The following is a 13,400-nucleotide window of genomic DNA, read 5'->3' on the forward strand; positions in this document are numbered from 1 at the left end:
ACATCGCCGAAGTCAAGGATTGGTAGGATAGTCAGTTTTACGAGGGTATGTTTGGCAGCATGAGTGAAGGATGCTTTGTTGCGAAATAGGAAGCCGATTCTAGATTTAATTTTGGATTGGAGATGCTTGATGTGAGTCTGGAAGGAGAGTTTACAGTCTAACCAGACACCTAGGTATTTGTAGTTGTCCACATATTCTAAGTCAGAACTGTCCAGAGTAGTGATGCTAGACGGGCGTTTTACTTGCGTTTAAGAGCAGTTGGAGGCCACGGACGGAAAGTTGTATGGCATTGAAGCTCATCTGGAGGTTTGTTAACACAGTGTCCAAAGAAGGGCCAGAAGTATACAGAATGGTGTCGTCTGCGTAGAGGTGGATCAGAGAATCACCAGCAGCAAGAGCAACATCATTAATGTATACAGAGAAAAGAGTCACTGCGCTTTCAACCATTTAAAAGCACAACAAAGTTCAAATGGGAATACAATGTCAGATGTTTTGTATTTATACAGCAACTTAATGTGTCATCACTGTGCTTCATCTAACAGCACAACCAAAGGCCCTGAATTGTAGGTGAGATTACATTAAAAGTACATAGGTGTTTGTGTTTGGTTGTCAACAAATTCATGTTTGTCTACAAATTAATAATGTATATGTTGGATTCACGTCTCCATCTCAACCAATAATCAAAGGTAAAGAATAGGACTCAAATAAAACTTTATTTAAACTGCATTTAACCTGTCTAGGATCAGCGTGGCGCTAGCGGCACACCCCCCCCCCCCCCACTGAAAAACCAGTGCCGCGAAATTCAAAAAAAATATTTTTTTAAAATATTTAACTTTCACACATTAAAGTCCAATACAGCTAATGAAAGACACAGATCTTATGAATCCAGTCAACATTTCCGATTTTTAAAATGTTTTACAGGGAAGACACAATATGTAAAGATGTACATCTATTACCTAAAAACACATTAGCATATTCCACCATCTTTTATTTGTCCACCAACACCAGTAGCCATCACCAATTCGGCTAAACTAAGATATTTATAGCCCCTAACCAACAAAAAAACTCATTAGATGACAGTCTGATAACATATTTATGGTATGGGATAGGTTTTGTTAGAAAAAAGTGCATATTTCAGGTATATGGCATAGTTTACAATTGCACCCACCATCACAAATGGACTAGAATAATTACAATGAGCAACGTGTTTACCTAACTACTAATCATCAAACATTTCGTAAAAATACACAGCATACACGAATCGAAAGACACAGATCCTGTGAATACAGACAATATTTCAGATTTTCTAAGTGTCTTACAGCGAAAACACAATAAATCGTTATATTAGCTTAGCACATAGCAATTAGCAGCCCAGCATTGATTCTAGCCAAAGTGAGCGATAAAAGTCAACATCGCCAAAAGATATTAATTTTTTCACTAACCTTCTCAGAATTCTTCCGATGACACTCCTGTAACATCACATTACAACATGCATATACAGTTTGATCGAAAATGTTTATATTTAGCCACCAAAATCATGGTTAGACAATGTGAAATGTAACTCAGCTGGTCAGAATTTGTCCTTGCGCCACTTAGACAGTGATCTACTCTTATACATAAATACTCATAAACGTGACTAAAAAATATAGGGTGGACAGGGATTGATAGACAATTTAATTCTTAATACAATTGCGTTATTACATTTTTTAATTTATCCTTACTTTTCAATACAGTTTGCGCCAAGCGAAGCTACGTCAAAAAACATGGCGTCCTAAGCCACTAAAATGTTTCGACAGAAACACGATTTATCATAATAAAAATGTCCTACCTTGAGCTGTTCTTCCATCAGTATCTTGGGCAAAGGATCCTTTCTTGGGAGAAATCGTCTTTTGGTGGAAAGCTGTCCTCTTGCCATGTGGAAATGTCAACTACGTTCGGGATGAACTGAAAAGCGTTCCCAACTTTTCACATCGTTGCAAAAATAAATGTCCCAAAATCGCACTAAACGGATATAAATTGCTATAAAACGCTTTAAATTAACTACTTTGTGATGTTTGTAACTCCTATAACGAGTGAAAAGATGACCGGAGAAATATAACAGGCTAAACTAATGCTTGGAACAGGAGAGGGTCGGTGTCTTCCACGCGCGTTACGCAGCAAGAAAAGACTTGCTAGCTAAAGGTTTTTTTCATTTGTAGTGCCTGTGAACGAGCAATCGAGCCCGTTGGAATCGTCATCACGTAAAGGCATCCAGGGGAAGACGTAAGAAGTGTCCGTATAGTCATAGCAACGACAGTGCCCGTTTAAATGACTTCAGAAAAGTGGCCAACGTTTCTCAAATCTGACTCCATGTCAGGGAAATTGCTGTAGAATGGGCTCTGTTCCACTTAGAGACAAAATTTCAACTCCTATAGAAACTATAGACTGTTTTCTATCCAATAATAATAATAATATGCATATTGTACGATCAAGGATTTTGTGGGAAGCCGTTTAAAAAATTAGCCACATTAGCATAAATAGTCTAAACAGCGCCCCCATCCCCAACAGGTTAAAGTTTCCTGTTCTTTAACTTTTAAGATGAAGATGTGAATCCAAAATATCGATTATACATTTGTAGACAAACTAGAGTTAAAGCCAGACTAAGTCAGTGGCACTGATGGAACTATCCAAGTAGAAAATACATCTCCTTCAAATGTAATCTAATCAAACTTTAAATGCACTTTAAATAAAGTTTTATTAGATTTTGTTGTATTCTTTAACTTTGATTTCTTTCTGGTTGAGATGGAGACATGACTCTAACATTGGAATGATAAGCTTAAGGATTTCATTTGAAATCAACCAAAGCTTGAAACCATAGGCCTATATCCTTTTCTCAATAGGGGGTGCTGTTTGCACTTTGTAAAAATTTCGCTCCCAAATTAAACTGCCTCGTACTCAATTCTTGCTCGTACAATATGCATATTATTATTACTATTGGATAGAAAACACTCTCTAGTTTCTAAAACCGTTTGAATTATATCTGTGAGTAAAACAGAACTCGAGAACGTGACATCCGGTTTGGAGCGAGCGGTCGCATTTGCATTCGCTCCGCAGGTAGTATAACTTTTCATTACATTTCATTATAGTACAACGGTTTGATTTGTCTAACCTTAGCAATTTCTTCTTAGCTAGCTACATAGCCGTCTGTGTATCAAAGATAATTGCGTAATTATCGTATTTCGTCGTCTATCGTAGTCCACACTGCTATCTGCCCAGTAGCTAGCCAGCTAGCAAACGTCCACCGTCTACCGAATAGTAGTATAACTTTTCATTACATTTCATTATAGTACAACGGTTTGATTTTCATTTTCATTACAGTACAACGGTTTGATTTGTTTGATCTTAGCTAGCTACATAGCCGTCTTTGTATCAAACATAATTGTGTAGTTATCGAGGTTCGCTAGCCAGCTATTTTCGTCCTAACGTAACGCAACGTAGCCAACACTGCTAGCTAGCCAGCTAGCCACCGAATAGCAGCATTGTAGAAACGAGTGCATTACAACGGAACGACTTGATTAGTGTAGTGTTAGCTGGCTACACAGTTGTCTTTGCTATCTTTGATTTGTTTGATCTTAGCTAGCTACTTAGCTGGCTACATAGCCGTCTTTGTATCAAAGATAATTGTGTAGTTATCGAGGTTCGCTGAGGTTCGCTAGCCAGGTATTCTCGTCCTAACGTAACGTAACGTAACGTAGCCTACCCTGCTAGCTAGCCAGCTAGCCACCGATTAGCAGCACTGTAGAAACGATTACATTACAACGGAACGACTTGATTGTGTAGTGTTAGCTAGCTACATAGTTTTCTTTGCTATCTTTGTATCTAAGATAATTGTGTAGCTTTGAGTAATTATCGGTTAGCTAGCCAGCTATTTTCGCCTGCCGCGCTGCCGTCCTCCTACCTAGCCAACACTGCTAGCTAACACTGCTAGCTAGCCAACTTCTACCGAATAGCAGCACTGTAGAAACTTACATTACAACGGAACGACTTGATTAGCGTAGTGTTAGCTAGTTGTCTTTGCTGTCCTTGTATCCATGATAATTGTGTAGTTTAGAGAAATTTAGAGAAATTGTCGAGGTTACCTAGCCAACTTCTTTCAACAACGCAGCCACTGCTAGCCAGGCTACTTCACCAGCCAGCAGTACTATATCATTTTAGTCAATAAGATCTTTTATTTATTTTTTTGCAACGTAAGCTTAACTTTCTGAACATTCGAGACGTGTAGTCCACTTGTCATTCTAATCTCCTTTGCATTAGCGTAGCCTCTTCTGTAGTCTGTCAACTATGTGTCTGTCTATCCCTGTTCTCTCCTCTCTGCACAGACCATACAAACGCTTCACACCGCGTGGCCGCGCCCACCCTAACCTGGTGGTCCCAGCCCGCACGACCCACGTGGAGTTCCAGGTCTCCGGTAGCCTCTGGAACTGCCGATCTGCGGCCAACAAGGCAGAGCTCATCTCAGCCTATGCGTCCCTCCAGTCCCTAGACTTCTTGGCACTGACGGAAACATGGCTCACCACAGATAACACTGCTACTCCTACTGCTCTCTCTTCGTCTGCCCACGTGTTCTCGCACACCCCGAGAGCTTCTGGTCAGTGGGGTGGTGGCACCGGGATCCTCATCTCTCCCAAGTGGTCATTCTCTCTTTCTCCCCTTACCCATCTGTCTATCGCCTCCTTTGAATTCCATGCTGTCACAGTTACCAGCCCTTTCAAGCTTAACATCCTTATCATTTATCGCCCTCCAGGTTCCCTTGGAGAGTTCATCAATGAGCTTGATGCCTTGATAAGCTCCTTTCCTGAGGACGGCTCACCTCTCACAGTTCTGGGTGACTTTAACCTCCCCATGTCTACCTTTGACTCATTCCTCTCTGCCTCCTTCTTTCCACTCCTCTCCTCATTTGACCTCACCCTCTCACCTTCCCCCCCTACTCACAAGGCAGGCAATACGCTTGACCTCATCTTAACTAGATGCTGTTCTTCCACTAACCTCATTGCAACTCCCCTCCAAGTCTCCGACCACTACCTTGTATCCTTTTCCCTCTCGCTCTCATCCAACACTTCCCACACTGCCCCTACTCGGATGGTATCGCGCCGTCCCAACCTTCGCTCTCTCTCCCCCGCTACTCTCTCCTCTTCCATCCTATCATCTCTTCCCTCTGCCCAAACCTTCTCCAACCTATCTCCTGATTCTGCCTCCTCAACCCTCCTCTCCTCCCTTTCTGCATCCTTTGACTCTCTATGTCCCCTATCCTCCAGGCCGGCTCGGTCCTCCCCTCCCGCTCCGTGGCTCGACGACTCATTGCGAGCTCACAGAACAGGGCTCCGGGCAGCCGAGCGGAAATGGAGGAAAACTCGCCTCCCTGCGGACCTGGCATCCTTTCACTCCCTCCTCTCTACATTTTCCTCTTCTGTCTCTGCTGCTAAAGCCACTTTCTACCACTCTAAATTCCAAGCATCTGCCTCTAACCCTAGGAAGCTCTTTGCCACCTTCTCCTCCCTCCTGAATCCTCCTCCCCCTCCCCCCCCCCCCCTCCTCCCTCTCTGCAGACGACTTCGTCAACCATTTCGAAAAGAAGGTCGACGACATCCGATCCTCGTTTGCTAAGTCAAACGACACCGCTGGTTCTGCTCACACTGCCCTACCCTGTGCTCTGACCTCTTTCTCCCCTCTCTCTCCAGATGAAATCTCGCGTCTTGTGACGGCCGGCCGCCCAACAACCTGCCCGCTTGACCCTATCCCCTCCTCTCTTCTCCAGACCATTTCCGGAGACCTTCTCCCCTACCTCACCTCGCTCATCAACTCATCCTTGACCGCTGGCTACGTCCCTTCCGTCTTCAAGAGAGCGAGAGTTGCACCCCTTCTGAAAAAACCTACACTCGATCCCTCCGATGTCAACAACTACAGACCAGTACCCCTTCTTTCTTTTCTCTCCAAAACTCTTGAACGTGCCGTCCTTGGCCAGCTCTCCTGCTATCTCTCTCAGAATGACCTTCTTGATCCAAATCAGTCAGGTTTCAAGACTAGTCACTCAACTGAGACTGCTCTTCTCTGTATCACGGAGGCGCTCCGCACTGCTAAAGCTAACTCTCTCTCCTCTGCTCTCATCCTTCTAGACCTATCGGCTGCCTTCGATACTGTGAACCATCAGATCCTCCTCTCCACCCTCTCCGAGTTGGGCATCTCCGGCGCGGCCCACGCTTGGATTGCGTCCTACCTGACAGGTCGCTCCTACCAGGTGGCGTGGCGAGAATCTGTCTCCTCACCACGCGCTCTCACCACTGGTGTCCCCCAGGGCTCTGTTCTAGGCCCTCTCCTATTCTCGCTATACACCAAGTCACTTGGCTCTGTCATAACCTCACATGGTCTCTCCTATCATTGCTATGCAGACGACACACAATTAATCTTCTCCTTTCCCCCTTCTGATGACCAGGTGGCGAATCGCATCTCTGCATGTCTGGCAGACATATCAGTGTGGATGACGGATCACCACCTCAAGCTGAACCTCGGCAAGACGGAGCTGCTCTTCCTCCCGGGGAAGGACTGCCCGTTCCATGATCTCGCCATCACGGTTGACAACTCCATTGTGTCCTCCTCCCAGAGCGCTAAGAACCTTGGCGTGATCCTGGACAACACCCTGTCGTTCTCAACTAACATCAAGGCGGTGGCCCGTTCCTGTAGGTTCATGCTCTACAACATCCGCAGAGTACGACCCTGCCTCACACAGGAAGCGGCGCAGGTCCTAATCCAGGCACTTGTCATCTCCCGTCTGGATTACTGCAACTCGCTGTTGGCTGGGCTCCCTGCCTGTGCCATTAAACCCCTACAACTCATCCAGAACGCCGCAGCCCGTCTGGTGTTCAACCTCCCCAAGTTCTCTCACGTCACCCCGCTCCTCCGCTCTCTCCACTGGCTTCCAGTTGAAGCTCGCATCCGCTACAAGACCATGGTGCTTGCCTACGGAGCTGTGAGGGGAACGGCACCTCAGTACCTTCAGGCTGTGATCAGGCCCTACACCCAAACAAGGGCACTGCGTTCATCCACCTCTGGCCTGCTCGCCTCCCTACCACTGAGGAAGTACAGTTCCCGCTCAGCCCAGTCAAAACTGTTCGCTGCTCTGGCACCCCAATGGTGGAACAAACTCCCTCACGACGCCAGGACAGCGGAGTCAATCACCACCTTCCGGAGACACCTGAAACCCCACCTCTTCAAGGAGTACCTAGGATAGGATAAAGCAATCCTTCTGCCCCCCCCCCCCCCCCTTAAAAGATCTTGATGCACTATTGTAAAGTGGCTGTTCCACTGGATGTCATAAGGTGAATGCACCAATTTGTAAGTCGCTCTGGATAAGAGCGTCTGCTAAATGACTTAAATGTAAATGTAAATGTGAGTTGGAGCAATTTTCCTATGAGGAAGTGAGAAATCTGAAATCTGCAGGCTGTTCTGAGGTGGGTTTATTAATTTGCATGTCTTCTATTGGTTGAGATGCACTGCATACGCCTTCCCCTGGATGTCAGCGAATAGTGAGAATTGGAATGGAGTTGCTAGGCAGATCTGAGGCCTTATAAATGGGCTGGCAACGTGGAGTCCTCTCTTTGCTTCATTCGCCATGACGCAAGACAGACCTCAGGATGGCGTTCTAGAAAGCTCCCGTTATAGCCCTTAGATATATCCAGCTCTGATTTTATTCTATATAGGTGTTAAAGACATCACAATGTTGTTATTTTAAACCGAGTTATATCAGTTTATATCAGTATATTGCGATTTTCGGGTATTTATATGTGCTGCGTTCTAGTGAGTTGGGCACGTCTGGCCCACATGGCTAATGTTTACTGCTAATTCCAAAGTTGAAGGCGACAATCTACAACCGAGCAACGATTCTTTTAGAAAAAGGACAACTTGCCCAAGATTCTGATGGGAGCTCATCAAAAAGTAAGAACTATTTATGATGTTAATTTGTTGTTCTGTTGAAAAATGTAAAACTCATATTCCGCCATTAATTTCGGTGCGGTCTCGCTTTAACGCACGCTGTATGTCGTAGTAACGTTAATTTTAAAAATCTAACACAGCGATTGCATTAAGAACTAATGTATCTTTCATTTGCTGTCCAACCTGTATTTTTTTGTCAAGTTTATGATTAGTTACTGATTAGATTAGGTGCCTCTCCCAAGATTTCTTCCGACATATTGTTGGCAGCTTGGCTACTATTCTCATTGTATAACCACGATTTGTGCCGCTAAATATGCACATTTTCGAACAAACTCTATATGTATTGTGTAATATGATGTTATAGGACTGTCATCTGAAGAAGTTTGAGAAGGTTAGTGAAAAAATTCATATCTTTTGCTGGTTTATTCGTTATCGCTATTGTTGGCTTGAATCAATACTGTTGTGTGGTTGGCTATTGTAGTAAGCTAATATAATGCTATATTGTGTTTTCGCTGTAAAACACTTAACAAATCTGAAATATTGGCTGGATTCACAAGATCTTTGTCTTTCATTTGCTGTACGCTGTGTATTTTTCATAAATGTTTTATGATGAGTATTTAGGTAATTCACGTTGGTCTCTGTAGTTATTCTAGTTGCTTTGATGAGAGTTGTGATGGTGGCTGCAATGGTAAACTATGATTTATACCTGAAATATGCAAATTTTTCTAACAAAACATATGCTATACAATAAATATGTTATCAGACTGTCATCTGATGAAGTTGTTTCTTGGTTAGTGGCTATTTATATCTTTATTTGGTCGAAATTGTGATAGCTACCTATGCAGGAAATAAATGGTGGGAAAAAAAAGTTGTGTCTTTTGCTATCGTGGTTAGCTAATAGATTTACATATTGTGTCTTCCCTGTAAAACATTTTAAAAATCAGAAATGATGTCTGGATTCACAAGATGTGTATCTTTCATCTGGTGTCTTGGACTTGTGATTTAATGATATTTAGATGCTAGTATTTACTTGTGACGCTATGCTAGGCTATGCTAGTCAGCTTTTTTACTGATGGGGGTGCTCCTGGATCCGGGATTGTGACCAAGTAGAAGATATGTACATACAGGAGCGTGCACATACACACCAACACACGCATGCACTTACGCAAATACACACAAACACACACACAAATATGGCAAAATATACACACTGAGGCAATAGCGCCAGCCATGATGCCATACCGTATCTGTTAGGCCTTGGCTAGATGAGCTAATCTTCAGCTCCTTCATTCTGAAGCGATGTGGATCTCCCAACCTGCGAGGTATCGCTTCACATGGACGTGCTGATTTTCTAGGTAATACTAAAACGCATTCTCAAATATGCTCTAAATGAATTATTTGTCTTGCCTGAGAGAAGACTTTAGCCCTGAGAGCAGCCCTTTGGTCCTCCGCGTTTACACAACACCAGGAGTTGGTCTGGCCCAATTCATATAGAAGTAATTTCAACAGAAAGAGACAAAAAACATATTTATTTATGACCCCAACAGCGAGACAGGAATAGGTTCAAGCCTTTTTCCATCTGTGCGCAATCCTAGCGTAATGCTATCATCACCTGTTTCCATGCTTCTTGCTCACATCTGGCTTGCATTAAAAAAAATCACACAAGGTGCATTTTTTTCTGCCCCTTTTTGTGTGCGCTTTAGCAGTTGGCTCATATTTCTAAAATAGGCTACAACAACAAATTAAGATCTGAGGCTTGGAGAAAAAAGCACTGATTTCAAACAGCAATTTGCTTTAAATTTCAGAACCAGACTCTCCAGGGGGTTCGATATACTAGACACAGGATTTTAAGAGACCTCACTAAGGTTTATTGCTGTGTGGACTGGAGCCTGGATGCTAAGATAATTTGGTTTTTCATTTATCAAGCTGGCACAGAACGGGTAGAATTTTGTCATAGTTAAATCCATTTGGCTTGTAAATTAACCAGAATTCCCTCTTATGTTTGAATAATTTGAAGGTAGTGCTTCCTCATAAATTATGGTAATATAGTAATTAATACCAATACAGGGTCCACATCACAGTAGGTAGACTGCCACTACAACAACAGTGCTTAAAATGAATTGTATATCACTTTTTACTCTTCCCCAGGTCAAATTAAAAGGTTGCAATGTATCACTAGATGTCCAGTCCTAAACACTTCCCCATGAGTACATTAGAAACTACCTGCACTTTATCATAGGTACAGTACATGTTGTGTAAATATGATGTAAATATGTAAGTGTCATGTGAGTATGTGAAAGAGATATTAGAGCTGCCTGTGTCATAGAAATAGCAGGGATGTAGCCTATATATGTAGTCTGCCAATGTACAGTACTCCTGCCCAATGAAATGTTTTTCCCTCGTCCATAACAGACTGGAATCTGTGTCTCCGCTCTGCCTCTCCCATGGACACCAGCTGTGCAGCTGGTGCTTGCTGGGAACTGCAGTCAGTCTGCAGTTGTGAAGGATTTTTAACACAATTCTCCCATGTGCATTTAAAGAAGCAGTAATGTCATGCAATTGGGGTCATATTATTATTGTGTGGATCCCGGAGAGTGATGTCAGAGGAAACTAGCTAACTCCCAAACCAAGAGAGCAAAGGTTACAGTCGAACTGGCAGAGACCCAGATTGACTTAAATACTTTCCTTTCTCTCATCCCCCTTTCTTTCCTTAAAAAAGTAAGATGTCCCGGTTTGCTTCCTTTGGCATATCTGATTATGAGCTGTAATTTATTATCATTGAGTAATTGTCGTCACCAGGGGGGTTTGAGATAACAGCTTTTCAAAAAGGAACATCCTGTGAAAATGTCCAACATAACTGGAACATTGTAGAGGGATGAAATGGAGACAAATGACTAAATGGATTAAATACATTTCATTTATACGTGAACGTTGGCCTTTCATCATCTCTAATGAAAAATCAACACTTTTCTAGTCTATCAAAGGGAAGATCATTTCAGTGTTCCAGATATATTACAATATGATGTCCTGAAAAGTAGAAACCAAAGCTGAGATAGTACATTTGCCTATATCCTCATTGTCTGCAGTGCACGTTTCCTTGTACTTGTAGGAGCAGTGATTTAAGCCTGCTGTATGAGAACACTTTGATCTTACACTATGTACAAAACACTACAGCAGAAACATGATCCATGGAGTAGGATACAATGTGGTCACATTTCAATCTTACCAAACTTTATCTCCACTGCAGTCCAGTGGCATGTAAATAGAATCCACAGATGTGGAATCAAAACCTCCGTTCCAGGTGCTCAATGCTGCCATGATTTACGGTTGCTTTGCTACCTGTCGTGGTTGCTTAGATCAGAAAAGCAGCTGCGGTAGGGAAGCAGCTTACCAGTGGTGGTATTAGGCAAACCGTTTATGTTGGAGGGAGTTGGAGAACACAGACGGGTCTTGTGGTTTCTGCCAGCACAAGTTCCATCTATTATCTTTGGATTAACTAGGCTACCCTGTGAGCGTTTAGCCAAGAGGGAGACTTGATATTTAACAAAGTGTATGTAGACCTAGTTTACACTCTATCTCTCATCATTCTTCCTCTCTACTCAGGAACTAATTTGACCTAGGACACCAGGTGAGTACCTGCCAGGTAGAAACAGAATTAGTGTTTCGGACCTCCAGAACTGTAATTGGATTGCCCTGCCCTATTTATTTGAGTGATGAAGCCAGCATTGGCACACCTGTGTGATGAACCAAAACGGGGGAGGGGGGCAGGACAGGACCGCCCGAGTTTGGGAACCCTGTAACTGTTAGAGCATCATGAAATGATGAAACCTTTCATCAGTTTGTTCTGGAGTCGTCAATGGCTTTATAGGATTATGGAAACTTTTTCAACAATTGAAATGAGTTACCATAAGCCTAATTATGTAATTACATATAATCTATCATCTCATTGGCATAAGGTAATACAGTTTCTTATGCCAAATAGAAAAATCACTTTATTGCAATTATTTAAAGTCCCAGTGCAAAAAAAAAAATACAGTTTTTCTGTGTTTTATAACATATCGCACAACAGCTGCTAAAACTAACACTGTAAACGTGTGAAAATGTTTTATTATTTCCTGATAGTTGCTGGTTGAAAATACAATCTCCACAGAACCTTCTAATCAGCAGGTTTGCATGGTTTCGGCTTTTCATGGTGACATCGGTTTATAGACAAATAACAAATAGAGTTCTTAACTTTTCTGCCAATTACAGATAGTTTTTATTTTCCACCTCCCCATTCAAACCACCCCCAGACAGTCTTAGCAAAATTCTTGCCTGAAAGATAGGTTTTTGCTAAAAAGCCATTTTTGATAATTTTTATGGAAATCTATTACGGTAAGATACTTAATTGTTACCCAGAAATTATTTGATATTGATGTAAAAATTGCTGCATTGAGCCTTTAACGAGCATGATGGCCAATGACGAATGTACTGGTCAAATTACCAAATGCATAAAGAAAATGTAAACTGTTAGTAGAGATAGATATGTTTAATTTCCCCTCTGTTATGGGGCTGATGTTACATTTAAATTCTATGGTATTAGGCCAGGCCTGATCTGTATTGAGACCCAGGAAGGCAGTGGTATGGAAATAGGTGTCTCCCCCTAGAGGGACAAAGTGGTAAAGCTTCTTCTGATCTCTGTCCATTAGGTGTCAACTTCTCTGTCCCATCACTATGGACAAGAAAGTGCTCAAGCTCAGGCATGGGTAAGGTCTCCTCTAAGCTTAATGAAGATAAATGACAACATTTAAGACTGCAATGTCATATTCTCATTTAGGTTCTTACGGCTTAAATGACACATTGCATTCGTCTCAGAATCTATTTGGAAAACCACGTAAATGATCCATAGATTCCGAATTTCAAATTTCATTCGTTGGAATGTATGTCTCATTGGTTGAATTTAAGAGTTTTCACAGCAATATTGAATCCTTCACCCTATTCAATAGATGTTAAGGTTATATGCAAATGGATTTCATAAATCAGTTTAAGGACCAAAGGATAATGGCAGTGAATGATACTTATCAGACACCATAAGTGCTATTTCCAATAAATACATAGAGCGGTTCATTCATATGGGGATTCAGGTCCTGATGGATATAGGATCATCACCTTGGAATGATTCCAAGACAGAGCTTAAATCAACCTGTACATTGTCTGTCCCATAAAGGCTTGACCAATCTTTGAGGATAACACTTCGTAATGGAAAATGTATTTTATGTTACATATTAGACTTCTGGTGTCACTGATTCATTCATCATGAAGATCTATTCCTGACAAGGTATCACAGTGCCGTCTCATTTTTAAGAAAGCTTTTAGCACGTTTTTTTTGTTACTTTTACAAATTTGTAAAAAGAAAATGTTGTTCTAAACATGTATATGCTGTCTATTGTAAGTTT

This window comes from Salvelinus fontinalis, chromosome 35, assembly GCF_029448725.1.
Source record: "Salvelinus fontinalis isolate EN_2023a chromosome 35, ASM2944872v1, whole genome shotgun sequence".
Taxonomy (NCBI): Eukaryota; Metazoa; Chordata; class Actinopteri; order Salmoniformes; family Salmonidae; genus Salvelinus; species Salvelinus fontinalis.